Here is a 19,050-nt window from a genome sequence, read left to right on the forward strand (position 1 = left end):
AAGCATCGCGAAGTCTCTCCGCCACTCCAATTTTGTCGTCCAACAGGAGCTCTTCCGTTTCACGTTCTTGGGCTGCGTAGCCTGACTTGGTAGCGGTCCCAGCCCTTTCTAAATTTTCTGCCAGGACCCAAAATGTCCGCCTCCGGGGAAAACGACGATCTAGCTCTGCACCTCTATGGTAAGACAACCCTATGCGCATGCGTTCAGCTGGGATGGCTTTGAAACTGGAGGGCGGGGTTTTTCCCGAGCAGGTTGCCTGCAGTACTGAAATCCCCCAAAGGTGGCGTACTCCTGAGCCCGAACGTTACTCCCCACAATCCAACCTTATAAGTGCATGTGAGGCGACGTGACCTGCAGGAGTCAAAGGCGCTCCGGACGCTCTTCGCTTTGCTTTTAATCATGTCTTCCTTCCTTTTCTTCCACATGCTCCGTCCCTCAAAGAGCCACTCACAAATCACCTGCCCCGCGAAGTCTTTCTAGATCACCTCCATCACGGCAAACCCTCCCCTGCCACCCACGGCGCCCGCTGGACCACGCTATGTGCAGTTGTTTGTATTTGTATTCACCTTTGTGAATACCTGCCTTCTCAACTAGGATGTAAGCCCTTTTAGGGGCAAGATCGTGCGTTACTTAGTGCTTCCTGTTTCATTGCCTAGGGCAATGTTATGCGTTCCAGAGACACACAATCGGTAACTTGTTGAATAAGGCCCAAGACGAAAGTGAAGAGAACGGAACCATCTGAGTCACTAGTTATCACCTGTCCCAGGATTGGGGAGGAAGTCTTCATTTTCCCAATTGTCCCTAAGCTGCACTTGCTCCTCTATGCCCTCTGTAAGTGAATATAACCATGAGGTTCCCAGTCAATCAACCCCAGGGGTCATCCCTTACTCTTCTTCCCTTTCCTTGCTACATTTATGCACATACTGATTTGTTCTTCCACTTATTGATGCATGCATTGATGCACTGTTTCTTATATACACGTGACCAGGGATCGAACCATCAGCCTTGGCGTATTGGGATGATTCTCTTAACCAACTGAGCTACCTGGCCAGGGCCCTGCGGGGCAGTGGTCTCCAAAGTGGTCTCACTGCTTCCTCATTCCACCCACCCTCCCCTCCAACAGCTCTCGCCCACCCTTCACATCCACCCCTTAGGCCCCCTGTTTAAGAGCCTCCAGAGCTTTCCACCACCTCCAAGCCCAACTCTTAGCCTGATCTAGCCGAGGTCTCCATCCCCATCCCCTGCTTTTCTGCCTCAGGGCACAGACGCTGGGTGTGTGGCCTTTCTGAACGCTTTGCCATTTGCCAAAAATGGCACAGCTATTTTTTGTGTTTTTTTGTGGGTTTAGGTTTTTTTTGTAGCTGAGAATCTTTGTAATTTTCACCGTGATTTCTTCTTTGTGTGTGTGTATGTGAGTTTTTAGACATGTGTGGCTTGATTTCTAAACTTTGGGAAATTCCTAGTGTTCTATAATTTTTTTTTAGAATTTAAAAAAGATTTTATTTATTTTTAGAGAGGGGGACGGGAGAAAGAAAAAGAGAGACACATCTATGTGTAGTTGCCTCTTGTGCGCCCCCTACTGGAGACCTGGCCTGCAATCCAGGCATGTGCCCTGACAGGAATTGAACTGGTGACCCTTTCTTTGATTTGCAGGCTGGCACTAACCACTGAGCCATATCAGCCAGGACTCGCGTGTTTTATTATTAATTTCTCGTTTAATTCCACTGGGTGAGAGAACATGCTCTGGGTGAATTTGATCCCCGGGAACTTGCCGAGACACGCCTGGCGGCCCAGCCTGTGTTCTGTGGTGGCCAGCGCCCGCCAAGTACCTGGGAAGTGTGTGTGTTCTGCTGGGGGTGGGGCGCATGGTCTGCATACGTTGGTCAGATCCAGTTTGTCTAGTGAAATCGCCTGTCGTCTTAATTATGTTCAATCCGCTTGTCCGTGATTGTGGAGGGGTTTTTTTTCCCTCTTAGTTGTCCGGCACTCGCTCCGCATCCATACCCTGTTGGTCCTGGTTCTCTGGAGAGCCCTGCCCACCACGGGGTCTGCAGCAAGGAGAGAAAGGCCTGCCCTCATCTCCTAAAGAAGGTCCTTTGTGAAGTCTGAAGGGAGACATCACTGGACCCCATCTGGTCGGGGTTATTTTTCTTTGTGATGTTTCTCTGTAGACCAGGCTGACCCTGGAGACTCCAGATCCGAGGGACATTTCTTACAAGAACAGCTCTGCCCAGGACAAGGTGCCATCTTTCCACATTCAACCCAATTTCAGTTCTCAAGGTTTAAAACAAAAACGACCCCGTCGGTAGCGGGGCTGCAGGTTCGGCATGAATGGCGGAAACCCGATCTCGCTGCTTCACAGAAGACAAGGGGTGGCGCAGACTCAGGTCTGGCACGAGGCCCCGACCGAGGGAGGGCAGGGCGAGACAAAGGGGCCAGTGTGCGGGGCCTCCCGGCCCTGTCCTCGAGAGCTGCATTATCTGCAAGGCAAGGTCAGTCTTTGCAACAAAGATGAACATTTCGGGCCGTGAGTCAGGAGTTTTGCCTCCGCTCTGCGCTACTCCAGCTCGAACTTTGGAGAAATACCGGGCCCTTCCCTGCTTGCCTTCCTGAACAGGCCGAGGCAAGCTGAGATGGAACGTCTTTATTTCTAAAAATAATACCAACTTGGATCTCTAAGTTGATTCTCTCGATAGGACGCCAGAAACCATGCTGGGGCAAGAGCAAAATGCTGGGCAGGCAGAGCCAAGTGTGCTGGGAGTGACCCTTCCCAGCGTCAGCAAGGACGGCGACAGAGGGCAGCAGCTGTGGTGGCCGCTGGAAACTCCGAAATGGGGCCGCGCTGCACGGGCCCGCGCGGGACGGAGCCTCCCCCGTCGTGGGGTTTGCAGCCGCCCTCGTGGGAAGCATTTCAGGGCGTCCCAAATACTGACACGCCGTCAAAGACCCTGGTTCACCTAGAAGCCGAGTAGTGCCTTCTAGAGCTTCCGCAGAAGCCCCGCCTCCTTCCCATGTCACCTGGTTTCTGGCGCCACTTGCGAGACAGGCTCAGGGGAAGGCAACCGTGGAGGGAAGGGCAAGGCCGGGGCAGGCGGGGCTCGGAAGGGAGGAGGCAGACACTCACTAAGGAGGCAGGTCGGAACAAGTCGTGGACCCAATCATTCGGAAAGTCACAAGGTTCCTGGCTCAAGCGGGGCAAGTTTGTCAAGTTCAAGGGGATCCAGGCCCTATCACAGCTAAACCCCGCCCCCCTCCCGAACAATTCAAGTGTCCGACAAGAGCTACGGTCCATCTGTAGACCCAAGAACCGTGGTCACGTACCGCTTCAGGGACGTGCCTCGGCCCCGCGGGGCTCAGATCCAAGTGCAGTCTCGGGAGCCAGCTCCTAACGGCCGTGCGGCCTTGGGCAAACACTCTGTCTTCCTTTGCCTGGGTGTGCTCCCCCGTGCGGCGGGCGTAATAGTAACTGCTAGCCAGAAGGGTTTGGGGGGTGACGAGAGTTAGCACATGCCGAGGGGTTTGAACGGGGTCTGGCACACGAGGGGGGAGTGTTCATATATACCTATCTGTCAGTTCGGACAATCAGGAAAACAAACCACGTTCATTATTGTAACAACTTGATATATTTTTAACTAGTTTTTTTAAAGATTTTTAAAAAGATTTTATTTATTTATTTTTAGAGAGGGAAGGGAGGGAGAAAGAGAGAGAGAGAGAAACATCAATGTGCGGTTGCTGGGGGTCATGGCCTGCAACCCAGGCATGTGCTCTGACTGGGAATTGAACCTGCGACACTTTGGTTCACAGCCTGCGCTCAATCCACTGAGCTACGCCAGTCAAGGTACAACTTGATATGTTTTTTTAAATATTTTATGTATTTATTGTTAGAGAGAGGGGAAGGGAAGGAGAAATAGAGGAAGAGAAAACATCGATGTATGGTTGCCTCTTGAGTGCCCCCTACCGGGGACCTGGCCCGCAACCCAGGCATGTGCCCTAGACTGGGAATTGAACCGACGACCCTTTAGTTTGCAGGCCCACGCTCAACCCACTGAGCTACCACCAGCTGAGGCACAGCTGGTATTGAGAATGGTTAAATGGGTAATGCAGGACAGAGAAGACAGAAAGCAGCCACTGGAGGGCAGAGAGGGTAACTGCTGGAAGCAACTACCCCACCCCCACGGCGGCGGGGCTGGGGAGAGAGAGGAGAGGCTGGATTATAGGACCCCAGAAGCCCGAGCAGTCCCCTGGTGCCGGGGCTCAGACATCTGGGGCGGGGGAGAGGGCCCTGCTGGTGCTGGCATCTCTGAGAGGCACGAAGAGGCTGCTTCAGGGAGTGAAGGGACACTGGGACATGGAACCACGTGTCCCCATGGCCAGGGTGACCTTCAGGAGACCAGGGGGCGGACAGGAAGCAGCTGGTCCTTTCTCCTCCTCCAGCGAGAAGGACCCTTGAGGGCCCCTCGTGGGTGGCAGGGGGGAAACATGGCTGCGGACTCCCAGCAGCAGCGCAGGGGCAGGAAGTCCCTGACTCCAGGCACGCCCCCCCCCTCCACCTCCTGACAGCGGACTGGGGCGGGGGAGGCATGCAAGGCCAGAGGGTTAAAGAGAGGCTGGAATGAGAGTGTGACTGCAGGAGGGAGGAGACAGGGCAGACTGGCACAGTGGACTTCAGCATTCAAAAGTGGTGTGGGGTGCAGCTGGGGCCACGAGCGTGGGGGCTGAGGTCCCACCAGGGTGCAGATCGGAGAGAGGTTGTGGCAGGGTGTCGGGGGGCGGGGGGGGGGGGTTTGAGGAATGCAACTCCCAGACCCCCAGGTTCTGCATGTTCTCAGAAGGCTTAGAGCCAAGAAGATGGTGAGCAGGACGGGAGATGCCCCAGGCGAGGAACGGACAAAGCTCGGGAGGCTTGAGGGTAGCCAGCCCAGGGAGAACAGAGGGCAAGAGCGAGCCAGGCTGTGCAGGAGGAAGAGGGGGTGGTTTGGAGGCCGCGTGGGGAGCTGGCGGGACTACACGGGTGGGGGCAGGAGGCAGGGCTCCCTGGCCCAGGAGGGGCCAGCTCTGGAGCTGGACACACCTGGACCCAGCCCCAGTTCTGTGGGTCACCTGGGGCGGTCCCTCAACCTGCACCTGCGTCTTGGTTTTCATCCGTGAAACGGCGACCACAATAATCCGTGCCTCAGGGGCTGTGAGAACAGAATGTGCCCCTGTGTTTACGATAAGGTGCGGGGAGGTGCCCAGTGGGATCTGCCCCGTTTGCCAAGCATTACCAGAGCCTGTCTTCAAACCTCCGGCTGGGCGCACCGCCCTCCCCTCCTCCAGTGCCCTGTCAGGAGGCCGCCTCTGGGAGGCCGAGTCTGGAGTCAGGACGGTAGCCCGCTCGGCGATGCTGCTGGCGCTCAGCTGCCACGTTCACCCCCACCCCCGACCACTGCTTCCTTCCAAGAATAAAGTGCACCCCACATTCTGCTCGTGAGGGGGCTGCCGGGGAGAGGCCACCCAGCGCTGACTCTATAAACCCTGAGCGTGACCCAGAACAGCCTGGCCTCGGGCCCTGGAAAGCCGCCTCTGCATCCTTGGAGTTTCCCGGGAGGAGAGTCTGTTGTTCGTGGTGGGCCCCTCTGACCCCACCGTGTGGTTCAGGACAAACCACGGACCACGTGACATCAGCTCAGCCAATGGCGGAGGGAGAGGCTGCATCCAACCAGTGGTGGATGATTTGAGTCCACCCCATCCACGTGAGGAATAAGAAGTCTACACGCAAAGCTGCCCTTGTGGGCAGTGCTTAGCATGTTGTCACACACCCCTGATATGCCAGGAGGGCACTGCGTCCCTGGGGACACCAGACACTTTGCGTTTGGGGCGCCCCTGGGCCTCCTCTCCCTCTCTGTGGCCGGGTCGGGTTTGAACCCTTGTGCCGTCAATCAATGCTAATAGGAAGTGCAGCACTCTCCTGAGTTCTAGGGGGCATCCTGGTGAACTGTTGAACCTCAGTGGGTGCTGGGAACCCCCAAATTTGTAGCCAGCTGGTCAAAAGTGAAAGTGACCTGGGGACCCCCCAAACTTGCCACTGATGTCTGGGTGAGGGCAGTTTTGTGGGGGAACACTGCCCATAACCTGTGAGGCTCGGCCTCATTTGGGGAAGTTTGGTGCCGTCGCATCCTGCCTGTAAAGCCCAGGGAGAAGGGGGGAGGCTCCCCTCGGGGGAGAGTGGCTGTCGTGCAGAGAGACCCCACTCCTGCACAAGGCCTTGACTGGCTTCTGTGGGAACCAGGGGAGGGTGGGGGCACAGCGCGGAGTCCTTATAAAGTGCGTGGGGCAGTGGGAAGAGGCATCTCCCACGTGGCTGCCCACTTGGTCGTGGGCTGGTGGGTCCGCCCTGAGCCTCCTGAAGCTTGGACAGAGCCCGGAGGAGCTGGCGGGGTGGGGGCAGTCAGTCAGGAGGCAAAGGCCTGGGCCATCCCCCCAACCCCTGCAGAGCCTGGGTGCCACCCCACAGGCCCAGCGTGGGCCCCACAGCCCGGGTGGAATTCGAGTCCAGGGTTTGGGAGTGGGACACCCCCTCTGACAAACACAGCCCGAAGCCCCTCCCAGCGCCAGCGAGACCGTGGGACCCAGAGACTCCCCGGGAGAGTGTCAGCATCGGGCCCGTGGGCGCCCCCTGTGCCTGCCCCCTGTGCCACCCCCTGTGCCCACACAAAGCCTCTTAGCAGCGATTCTCAACCTTTTTCATCTCCCGGAACACAAACTAATTACTGACATTCTGCGGCACAGCAAAAAAAAAATATAGTTTTCACCAATGTGACAAAAAAATAGGTACAATTTTCATTCATTCATACCGGACAGCTATTGTTGTGTTGGCTGTTGTCATTTTCTTAATTCGACAACCCGAGGGAACAGAGGTCAACACCTCTGATCAGATCATCGGGCTTTGAAGCGGCTCGTGCACCGCCCGCCCCGGTGGGGACCCGCTGCTTGGGGCACCGGCGCTCAGCCAGGGCCAGGCTGCCCCCAGGGGACACCGACAGTGTCTGGGGACATTTCTGGTTGCACAACTCAGCCCCGGGGGGAGGATGGCGGTGCTGCCACCGCAGAGGCCGGGGATATTGCTACACGCTGCCCAGCCCGCACACGTCACCGCTGCGGAGGAGGGCGAGCAACCCGCTCTGGAGAACGCGCGAGCTCAGCAGCACAGCCCGACACGTCACCGTCACCACCTGCACGTCGGAGGGGCGTCCTGGCCCGGGAGGGGCCGGGGTGGGGGCGTGACAGATGCGTCTGAATGTTCAAACAGACGAGTCTTTTTTTTTTAATGAATTCTTTTTTTTAATATTTTATTTATTTTTAGAGAGGGAAGGGAGGGAGATAGAGAGAGAGAGAAACATCAATGTGCGGTTGCTGGGGGCCATGGCCTGCAACCCAGGAATGTACCCTGGCTGGGAATCGAACCTGGGACACTTTGGTTCCCAGCCTGTGCTCAATCCCCTGAGCTACGCCAGCCAGGGCTAAACAGACGAGTCTTCAAGGCCGACGTGAGGCCGTATGAACAACCGAACAGGGACCAGCAAAGTGGAATCGGACAGAGGCGTCTCCATGGGGAGCCCGGTGCCCTGTGGGAAAGGGGGTTTCGATCGGGGTGGGGGGGCAGCTGGGGGCCGTGGCGGGGAGCGTGCATGCCGGTGAGGCCAGTGTCCTTGGTGAGAACCGCCGGGTGCGTGCGCTGCTCAGCACACACGGGAGTTCTGCCTGGCCCAAAACATGGGCTCGACACTTGTCGTGTGGAGAGGGAAGCAGAGGCCTTGGCCGGGCCTCTCGGGGCATCACAGCGTCACCCCAGTCGGCCAAGGTCACAGGTTTGAGCCACATTCAGGGCACAGAAAGAAGCAACCAATGAACGCAGCCGTGAGCGGAACAACAAATCGATGTTCCTCCCTCTCCCTCTCTCTCTCTCTCGTCAATACATTTTTTAAGAAGGGAGAGGAGCCCTGGCTGGTGTAGCTCAGTGGATTGAGCGCGGGCTGCGAACCAAAGCATCGCAGGTTCGATTCCCAGTCAGGGCACATGCCTGGGTTGCAGGCCATGGCCCCCAGCAACCACACATTGACGTTTCTCCCTCTCTCTCTCTCTCTCTCTCTCTCTCTCTCTCTCTCTCTCTCTCTCTCTCCCTCTCTCTCTCTCATCAATAGATTTTTTAAGAAGGAAGAGGGATGGAAAGCCAGCCACCTCCATGGGAGGGGAGGGGGCCTCAGGACAAATGGGCCTCAGGACCAACGCTGTCACAAAGGGTGGCTAGTGTCCCTCGAAGTGCCCACGGAATCCGGGGTGTTGATCGGCAAGGCCCCCGGGGGCCTGAAAACCTACTAGAAGGGGTCTAGTCTTAAGGTACGGAGCAGTTTCCTTAAAGGTGGCGAGGTTCCCTAAAAGTGTCCGAATTCTTACTGTCTGAGGCGAGTAACTACGTCTCCGAAAAGAGGTCTCTTCGGGTCCTTCTCCCACGTCCTCACGCAGCTCCCCTCGGCTCCCTCCCGGAACCCACGCCACCGCGTCCCACGGAGAGGCCACACGTAGGAGACAGCCCGCCGCAGCTGCCGCCCTGTGAGGGACCCACCGCAGGTGTTCGGCCCACCGACACTGAGAACCCCTGGGCTGAGTCCAGTCAACCCACAACAGCCCGAATACATTGTTGCGTCCAGGCCCCCCTCCCCCCCCACCGCCCTGTTCCCCAGGGTAATTTACGCCTGGGGAACAGACACCTGGAGCCCTCTCAGTAACACGGGCTCCTCTCCTGGGTGAAAAATTACGTGTCTTTCTAGTGACAGACTGTCAGGGAGGCTTTGCACGCGTGGGCTGCCAGGGCCGGGGGCAGGTGCCAAAGCAAACAGCACTAGGAGCCCAGGGTCCTGCTCACACACAAAGCGCGGCCCGCAGCCGGGGAGTTCCAGCACCGAGCCCTCCCCCGCCCGCCGCTTCCTTGCTTCCTTCCTCCTGTCCGCTCCCCTCTGACCCTCTCCCATCCCTCCCGGTGAGTGTCGCACCGCTACTTTGAAACGACCACTGCAGAAGCACAGTCCGATTCCTAGAAATCGGCCGATATCAGAAAACACAGACCGGCCAGGTGGAGGGAGAGGGAAGTTCAAGGCTGACCCTGGGAGGGCAGCCTCGAGGGGGTGGGTAGGGGGAGGGGGGGCTTGTGAGTCCTCCTAAGACCCCTTTCTCTTCCTCTTACACACAAGGGAAAATGGGACTCCCTGTGAATGAACACCAATCAGACGAAGAAAAGCCCCAACTGGAAGTCAGACTCGTATCACTGCTCCACAGGGAAACGGGAGTTACTTGAGCTCTGAAGTCCCCAGGCGCCTGCTTCCAACCCCCCCGCTCGGGGAGGGGGGCTGAGAGAGCTGGGGAGACTCCCCCCTTTCCGGGACGGGGTGGCAGCCCACATTTGCAGGCTGGCTCCGGGGAGGGCGTGGCGGAGCCCGGACTAGCGTGTGTCATTCGAGTCCTCTGCCCGACCCGTTTCCGGGGGTTAACTGGTTGTTGGCACCGTGACAACTCATAACGCCCTTCAGGAAGGGGTTTTCCGTGGCATTTCCAGGAACCTCTGTGCGTCCTTTTGGGGTGCCTGACCGCCCGGAAAACAGGTGTCATGTCCTGCTTCTGCGCTAAGCCAGCGGGTCCCTCCCCACTTTGTCTCCGCGTGAGAATCGTGGAGAATCGGTGAGAAGTTGGGCCCCCGGGGCCGCACTCCAGATGGGCTCAGTCTCCAGCTCTGCCGGTGGGACCCAGGCGTCCGCAGGGCCGAGGTCCCCGGGGGGCTACCGCGTGCTTCCTGGTGTGGGGGCCGCCGTGCCCAACATCCCGGCAGGTAGATGGGCCACCGTGGCTGTGGCCTGCCGCCCTCCCCCCCAACAGAGCTGCTCTCCTCCAGGGACATCGCAGGGCCAAACCCACTGAGCACTTTCTACAGCTGCGCCATCGGGTAGAACCTTCACAAAGAAAACAGGGTGGATTTTTTTAAAAAGGTCCATCTCTAGCCCTGGCTGGTGTGGCTCAGTGGATTGAGTGCCGGCCTACGAACTGAAGGGTCACTGATTCGATTCCCAGTCAGGACACACGCCTGGGTTTCGGGCCAGGTCCCCAGTAGGGGGCGCATAAGAGGCAGCCACACGTTGATGTTTTTCTCTTTCTCTCTCCTTTCCCCTCTCTCTAAAAATAAATAAATCTTTAAATTTTTTTTCATCTCTAATGTATTTTTACTTTGATTAAATGTTAAGTATTTTTTTCCCAAATATAAAATTACATTGCATGCATGGATATTCCTGGGTGGGGTGCGGGGGCAATGGCTAGAAGGGGGCACAAGGGGTCTCTAGGATGTCATTGTTATTTGTTAATACAGGTGTGTTAGCCCCTTAATTCATAGTTTATGATCTATATGCTTTTCTATAGTATGTACACTTCAATGAAAAACCCATACTGCACCCTGGCTCAGTGGATTAAGTGCGGGCCTGTGAATCAAAGGGTTGCTGGTTTGATTCCCAGTCAGGGCACATGCCTGAGTTGCAGGCCAGGTCCCCAGGGAGGGGTGTGCAAGACGCAATCGCACATTGATGTTTCTTTCCCTCTTTTTCTCCTTCCCTTCCCCTCTCTCTAAAAATAAATAAAATCTTTTTTAAAAAACTCATACTGCACCCTGATCAAGTAGCTCAGTTGGTTAGAACGTTGTCCTGATACCCCAAGGTGGGGGCTTTGATTCCCGATCAGGGCACATACAGGAAGCAATGAAAGAATGCATAAATAAGTGAAACATTACATTAGTGTCACTCTCAAATCATTTTTTTTAAAAACCCGTATTGTGACAGCAAACTCACAATTATTAACAACCACGCCTAAAACAAAAACAAACTAAGCAAACAACTAGAACAGGAACAGAACCACAGAAATGGAGATCACATGGAGGGTTAGCAACAGGGGAGTGGGAGGAGGAGAGAGGGGGAAAGGTACAGAGAATAAGTAGCATAGATGGTAGGGAGAAAATAGACAGGGGGAGGGCAAGAATAGTATGGGAAATGTAGAAGCTAAAGAACTTACAACACATGGACATGAACTAAAGGGGGGAATGTGGGTGGGAGAGGGTGCGCAGGGTTGGGGAGTGAAAGGGGGAAAATGGGGCAACTGTAATGGCATCATCAATAAAATATATATTATTTTATTTAATTTTATTTACTATTTTTTTAGATTTTTATTTATTTTTATTTTTAGAGAGGGAAGGGAGGGAGAGAGAGAGAGAGAGAGAAACATCAATGTGTGATTGCTGGGGGTCATGGCCTGCAACCCAGGCATGTGCCCTGAGAGGGAATCGAACCTGTGACACTTTGGTTCGCAGCCTGAGCTCAATCCACTGAGCTATGCCAGCCAGGGCTAAAATATATTTTTAAAAAAGAAAATAAAAAGTAGGCAGAGAAGAGGAACAGCGGGAGGGTGAACACCACACCGACAGCTATAACATCTCGGAGTTTAATAAAGGCTATCAAAACTTGGGGGGAAAACCCACATTGTGTAACTACAGAGTAAAAATCCAGAGAGGCAGAAAGAAAACCGCGACAACCAAGAATGGGCACCGAGGGCCTTCCCAAGTGACAGTGCTTTTTAGACAAGTGCAGTCCCTCCGAATAACGCCACCAACGTGCCGACGGCCCTCCTCAGCCTCGTAAGGCTACAACGTCACCCGAGCCTTAAGCAGGGGACTCCAACCAAGTCAGGGCCGCGGGAAGCTGCTCGGAGAAGCAGGTGGGACCGCTGCCCTTTCCCAGGGGTGAACACGAGCTCCGTGACCCCATCAGGCTCCTCTGAGCTCTCCTTCCAACGACACCCCCAGCCCTGGGCTGCTGGGTCCTTCCTCGTGGGGTCCAGTTCTAGCAAGAATCCCCCACCCTCCACGTCTGATGCGCTCAGGTCCCTCATCCTCCCCCTCCCCCCACTCCCTGCCGTGTTGTCCTGTCACCCTGGCCAGCCCTCAGCAAGGTCTAGGCCAGCGCAGCCAGAGCCCCATTGACTTCCGATGTTCCTCAGTGATTTCCCACCCACCGACCCCCACCCTGAGCCTGGGCTATGTGTTCCCACTTTTCCCGTGTTTGGAGTTGAGACCAACCTCCACCCCGTCCCCCGCCCAGGTCCCTGCAGTTATCCAAACGGTTCTGAGTAAGATCTGCCTCCTTCAGCAAGTGCCTTGGATACGTTTTTCTTTAGCATCGCCCAGGTCATAATTCTAGCTGTTGCCTAGAAACGGGCAGGCCGTGAACCCCAACATGATGATCCCAAAAGGGATGCTGCCGGTTCCCTTCAGCCCCTTGGTTAAAAACAAGTGAGGTGCAAGGCACCCAACGTAAAAGCAACAATTCGGTGGCCGTGAGTGGGTCACGACGCTGTGCAGCCGCCACCTCTAGCTCGTTCCGATACACCGTCATCGCCCCAGACTAAAGCCACCTCCAGGACGCGGTTACTCCTCCCGCCCCGCTCCTCAGCCCCTGGCAAACACCCGTCTGCTTTCTGTCCTACGGTTTGTCTGTTCCAGATGGTTCGTGTGAGCGCTAATATACATACAACGTTTGGTCTTTCGCATCTGGCTTCTTTTGCATAATATTCTTTTTTTTCAAATAAAGATTTTATGTATTTTTAGAGAGAGGGGAAGGGAGGGAGAGAAGAGAAACATCGATGTGAGAAAGAAACATTGATTTGTGGCCTCTTGTATGTGCTCTTTTTGGGGGGCCGAACCTGCACCCCAGGCCTGTGCCCTGACTGGGAATCAAACCGGCAACCTTTCACTCAGGTGTGGATGACACCTGACCCACGGAGCCACACAGTTTGGGGCTTTCACGTAAGATTCTTGAGGTTCATCCACACGGTAGCATTTCATTTTTGGTTTGTTTGTTTGTTTGTTTAAGTTTTTTTTGTTAAGATTTTATTTCTTTATTTTTAGAGCGGGAAGGGAGGGAGAAAGAGAGAGAGAGAGAGAGAGAAACATCAATCTGCGGTTGTTGGGGGCCGTGGCCTGCAACCCAGGCATGTGCCGACTGGGAATCAAACCTGTGATGCTTTGGTTCGCAGCCCGCACTCAATCCACTGAGCTATGCCAGCCAGAGCTCCTTTTTGTTTTTGCCTCAGTAGGGCCCCATGATGTGAACTTGCCGCATCGTGTTCACACAGTCGTCTGGTCCCTTGCTGATGGACGTCTGGGTTGTTTCCGCCTTTTTGTTATCGTGAAGAGACCTATGAACACACACGATTTGTTTTTCTTTTTTTAATTGATTTTGAGAGAGAGAAACCTCGATTTTTTGTTCCACTTATTCATGCATTCATCGCTTGATTTTTGTATGTGCCCTGACCGGGGATTGAACCTATAACCTTTTGGTACACAGGATGACCACCAACCAAGTGAGTCACAGGGCCAGGGCGAGCCTCTGGGTTTTTAAAAGATGTTTTTCTTAAGAGCTCGTGGATACCCCTAGCTTTGCTTTCCACACATATTAGGACCAGTTTTTCATGGTTGACCAGCTAGTCTCTGCTGAGAAATCACAATGGGCAGGTCTTCTTGGTTTAGAACTAGAACTAGGCTCCTGCCATGCCACTCAAGGCCCCCAGCATTTCGGCCGGGCCTGGGCGCCCACGTGGCCCTGGGTGTCATGGGGACGTGCCACGGTCCCAGCTGCCTCTTCCCAGCCAGCGTGGCTCTTGGCTCTGTTGCAGCTAACGGCTGCCAACCTGGGTGACAGACCCATGAACCCAACACGCCTCCCAGCCCCAGGAACCACACCGCCGGCCGAGAGACCGAGGCGGCAGGTCCAATCCCACGCTGATCTTCCTCTGCAGTTCCTGAATGTCTTCCTCCTCGGTGCACGAAGGCCTCCATCTGAGAGCCAAGTAGTCACAGAGACTTACCCCATGACGACAGGAATGCAGCCTAAAGTGGCAGTGATGGGGGAGCCCAAGAGTTGCAAAAAACACCCAGCTCTAGTTATAGTTCATCGGTGCGGGGATTGACGCAGGTGGAACGCTGTTGTCCCAGGACCTGGGATGCACAAGCAGCCACCCTGACTGCAGAAGCTGTGTGCCCCAGGAGGACCGCAAGCCGCCCAGACGGGATCTGAGCCACTGAGCTCCAGGGAGAGACGCCCACGGACTAAAATGCACAAACAGAACCACCGGCCAGCAGCGGAAGGGACGCTAGGAAACCCGCTGGGCTGCAGCTCTTATCTGATGAATCTTTCCTCCTGAACTCCAAACCCCTTACCTACCTTTTTCTTCTCCTTATAGTAAGGCTGGCTTGAGATGAGCTTTTAGGGTATAAACCTGCTGTCTTCTGGGATCTCAGGCATCTGAATAAAGCCGGCGATCCGTAAGGATCCAGTCCTTGTCTCTGTGTGTCTGTCCTGGTAGTGACACGCAGCCCGAACGTCGACTTTTGCGGTTTCAGGAGGATCTCTGTGCCTGTTTGTGAGTGCTGAGCTCTCACACTGCGGGTTCTTCCGGGCCACGCACCGGCAGGAAGCCATCTGTCCCTCCCTCCGGGGACCCATCGGCCTGCTGTCGGGGGCCAGGAGGTAGGTCGTGGGACCGTGCCCTTCCCGGGCTCGCTGCTTTGCTGCAGGTGCAGTGGCCACCTGCTGCCCAGATGCCGCTCCCTCCCCCCGTGGCACGCCACTCGGCGGCATCTGCCAGAGGGACAGCCGGAGGGATATGTCAGGGAGACGTCAGCCCACCAGCGTTTCTGGAGGACCCCGGTGCGCAGGACTGTGCCGATCTCGGGCGGAAGAAAGAGACCACAAGAGAAATGCTCTCCCGCCACACCGACCAGCTCCTCACTGCTCTGGAGTGCGCCCCAGGCCCGGTCCACGTCTTGTGTGTTTTTTTTTCTTTAAGATTTTATTTATTTATTTTTAGAGAGGGAAGGGAGGGAGAAAGAGAGAGAAACATCAATGTGCAGTTGCTGGGGGCCATGGCCTGCAACCCAGGCATGTGCCCTGACTGGGAATCGAACTTGCGACACTTTGGTTCACAGCCCGCGCTCAATCCACTGAGCCACACCAGCCAAGCTTTGTGTGTTCTTAAAAAATAATGTCACTAGCAAAATGAGTCTGTAAGCTATGACAGTAACACAAGGTTCCCCATTCACGTCTGAAACAGGGAGTCTCAGAGAAGGCCGCTGGGCCATCCGACGGTGACTCGGGGGAGAGAGGACGTCTCATGTCAGTTGCAGAAGCCGCGTCGCCTGGGCCAGGGCAGCGAGCCAGGGGGACAAGGGACTCTGCTCTGGGAAACGGCCCTCCTGTCAGACCAACGCAGCATCGCTCCTTCCCTCCACAGAGGCTTCAGGGCCCACGCGTGGGCCCTTAAAAGGTGCAGTGTCCCTGCCCCCAGCCCCTTTCCTTGGCCCTCCCCTCGTGTAATTATTACGTAAACAACCAGGGCTGTGTCTGCGACAGGACGGAAGGGTTTGACTTTCAGCAGACGAGCCCCCAGAGGAGGCGATTTCTATTTCCAGGATGTGGGGAGGGAGCGGCAGGGGCAGGGAAACCCCACTGCAGGCTCTGACTTGTTCGTGCTCGGCAAAGCAGGGCACCGTGACCCTCTCTGGCACCCCGAACCCCCCAAATCGGCGTCCACGTTGGAAGGCAGAGTAGGGGCGCTGCTTGGGTAGGAGACGGGAGGGACGCACTCCCAGGTGGCCACCAAGGGCCGGCAGGGCGCCTGGAGCAGCGTCCCGAGGCTGTGTGCGTGTGCTTCGGGGGCGGGGCTGGGGGGAGGACTTCGCCTCCCCTGGGCACAGAGGGGCGTCCACCCCGGTGGGAGCACACGGCCCCAGAGGCACAGCCCCGCCGGCGGCTGCGTCCAGCCCACTGTCTGTTTGCTTTGGGAGCGGCCCAAGGACGCGGCTCTAGAGAGATGTGAAAGTGAAAAACATTGCGTAACAGAAAGCCCCTGGAAACCTGCATGCATGACTGTCCCTCTGCGGGCCGCGGGCTGCAGAGAGACAAAGGCAGCTGGGCCTTCCTGCTCCCGGACTGCAGCCGGTCGACCTGCCAGGCCTCTTTCTGACTCCCAGTTGTCCTTTTGGGAATTGTCCACGGGGGTCAGACACATGGGTGGAGGCCTCTCTTTCCCTGAATGAGGACTTGCACCAACTGCCCGGCTCAGAACCGGTGTATGCAGGCAGGTGAGCACAAAACACAGTTGGGTGGGGTAGGGGCCGGCTCCCCGGTGTCCGGGATGTGGGGCTGGCTTTGGAGACCAGGCTGGAGCCATGTCAGCCATCAGCTGGAGCCTGTGGAATGTCCCCTCCTGGCCATGGAGGGGACATGTCGCGCCCTGTGGCAGGCCGGGCCCAGCCTCCCCACAGGGGAGTAGGAGCAGCTGCACTGGGAGGTCACACGACAGGATCTGAAAGGGTCACACGCTTCGGTCTGGTCCCCAGGGGAGCCGAGCCCTGTGGCAAGCCCTTCCTGCAAAGCCAGGTGGGAAATTCTGCCAGGCTAAAAGCGGACGGGCCGGCCGGCTCCCCACCCCTTCCTCAGGTGAAAAGTCAACCCTCCGTAATCCTGCAACTATTGTAGCAAAGACGTCAGTTTCTCTCTCTTGGGCACTTTTGAAAAATGGAAACCGGTTTGCTTTGCAGGAAACTGCCCACAGAGCCAGAGAGCACGGAACCCAGGGACTCATGTGCCGGTCCCGGCGAGAGGCATATTTCCAGCCCCGCACGGCAGACGCTCCTTTGGGGGGCGGCAAGCTCCTGGTCGTGCTCGCTCGGTCGTGCTGGGGAGCTGGGGAATGTGACAAAGAAGGTTCTGTAGCCAAAGACACAGTCCCCAGACTCTGTCCCTTCCATCCTCGGCTGGCAGCTCGACGGTCCCCAAGATGTCCACGTCATAATCCCCGAACCAAAGGTGCGTATGTCCCCTCATACAGCAACAGGAACTTTGCAGCTGCGATTAAATTAAGGCTCTTTTTTTAGCCCTGGCTGGCGTAGCTCAGTGGATTGAGCTCGGGCTGTGAACCAAAGTGTTGCAGGTTCAATTCCCAGTCAGGGCACATGCCTGGGTTGCAGGCCACGACCCCCAGCAACCACACATTGATGTTTCTCTCTCTCTCTCTCTTTCCCCCTCCCTTCCCTCTCTAAAAATAAATAAAATCTTTTAAAAAAAATTAAGGGTCTTTTTAAAAAAATTGAATCTGTGGAGGTGACATTTGTTAATAAAATTATATCACGTAATCGGGGTGCAGTTCTATTATAACATATCATCTGTATGTTGTATTGTGGGTTCGACACCCCAAGTCAAGTTTCCTTGCATCACCACGTATGCCCCCTTCACCCTCTCCTATGTGCCCCCGAGGTGAAGGCTCTTGAGATGATGGGGAGATTACCCTGGGCTATTTGGGTGGGCCCCGAGTAATCACAGCCGGGGGGGAGGGCGGGGGCGGGGGCAGGCTACAAGAAGAAGGCAGGGAGGTCAGAGTCAGAGAAGGCACGAGAACAGAAGCAGAAGTCACCCTGGCTGGCGTAGCTCAGTGGATTGAGCGCGGGCTGGGAACCAAAGTGTCCCAGGTTCGATTCCCAGCCAGGGTACATGCCTGGGTTGCAGGCCATAACCCCCAGTAACCGCACATTGATGTTTCTCTCTCTCTCTCTCTCTCTCTCTCTTTCTCCCCCCCTCTCTTCCCTCCCTAAAAATAAATAAATAAAATCTTTAAAAAAAAAAAAAAGAAGCAGAAGTCACACGGAGATTTGAGGACGCTTTGCTGCTGGCTCTGGAGGTGAAGGAAGGGGCCCGAGCCCAGCGCGAGGGTTGCCCTCCAGAATCTAGAACAGGCGAGGGAACACGGCCCTGCTGATCCGGTTCAAACTTGGCCTTCAGAACTGGGAGACAGTAAATTCCTGCGACAGGGACCTAATATACCAACGCGACACTCCGATCTGTTCTTCCAAGGGCTGGGGGACAAACCTACGAGCTCAGAAGTCAAATGCGCCCCAAGCAGCCACCATACGAGCTAAGATCTGAAAGTGGAGGGCGAGAAGCCCTGGGCAAGGAGAGGCCAGGGCTGCCATCCATCCACAGCTCCTGGCAACAGGCGTGACCGCCAGCACGGGGAGGTGGTCCGGCTCCAGGCCAGACCCCCCTCTCCTCTGACACCCACGGGGGCATTCTCTACCTCCCTTTCTCCGGACACCTATATTGTAATTTTTTTTTTGGCTTAAAACGTGATGCATTAACTCACACTGGCATCCCTCCCAGAGGACTCGGACTTGGAAGAGAACATGCCCACAGAAGACAATGCAGGACGTCAAAGAACAAATCTCAGCCAAATCTTCGGGGGAGGAGGCCAGAGGCCGAGTGAAGGTGAGGGGGGAGACAGGGAGATACATCGACAAGCCCAGGAACCCGGGAGCCTGCTGGCCACCACCAGAAGCTGGGGCAGACGCCCAGGAGGGGGCATATGCACCCCCAAGCCTCAGAAGGAGCCTACCCTGTGGCCGACCCCTTGACCTTGGTCTTGTGGTCTCCAGACTGGGACACAATGTCTGTTAAGGCACCTTTGTTACCACGACCCGACCCCAGGAAACAAGCACCCTCGATTTCAGGTAGACGCTGGGCAGGCACCTGCCTCGGGCAGTGGAGTGGGGTGGCCCTCTGCGCTTTCATGCTCAGAGCGCTCCAAAAGTTCATTACCCTGACGGGCGGCCAGGGCCAGCCCCGGGGGGGCGGGGGGCTGCAGCAGAGGGCCTGTGTGAAAGGCAGAGCCTGCGGGCAGACGGGCAGACCTAGGTTCCCAGCCTCGGTGTGGACACGCACTTGAACAAGGAGGCCACCCGGAGAGTAGACCTCAACTCACCCACCACGCCCGTGAGGAGCTGCCTGTTCTCCCGGACCCCCACACGAGGCAGACCCCACCGCCCCAGGCCTGGGACAGCCGCGGGCAGGCAGGGAACTCCCAGGTATAGCGGCCCGCTCCACCTGGGGCTGTCCTAGAAGAGTCTCCAGGAGTCTGCAGAGCCGGACTCCCCCC

This window comes from Phyllostomus discolor, chromosome 8 (genome assembly GCF_004126475.2).
Source record: "Phyllostomus discolor isolate MPI-MPIP mPhyDis1 chromosome 8, mPhyDis1.pri.v3, whole genome shotgun sequence".
Taxonomy (NCBI): domain Eukaryota; kingdom Metazoa; phylum Chordata; class Mammalia; order Chiroptera; family Phyllostomidae; genus Phyllostomus; species Phyllostomus discolor.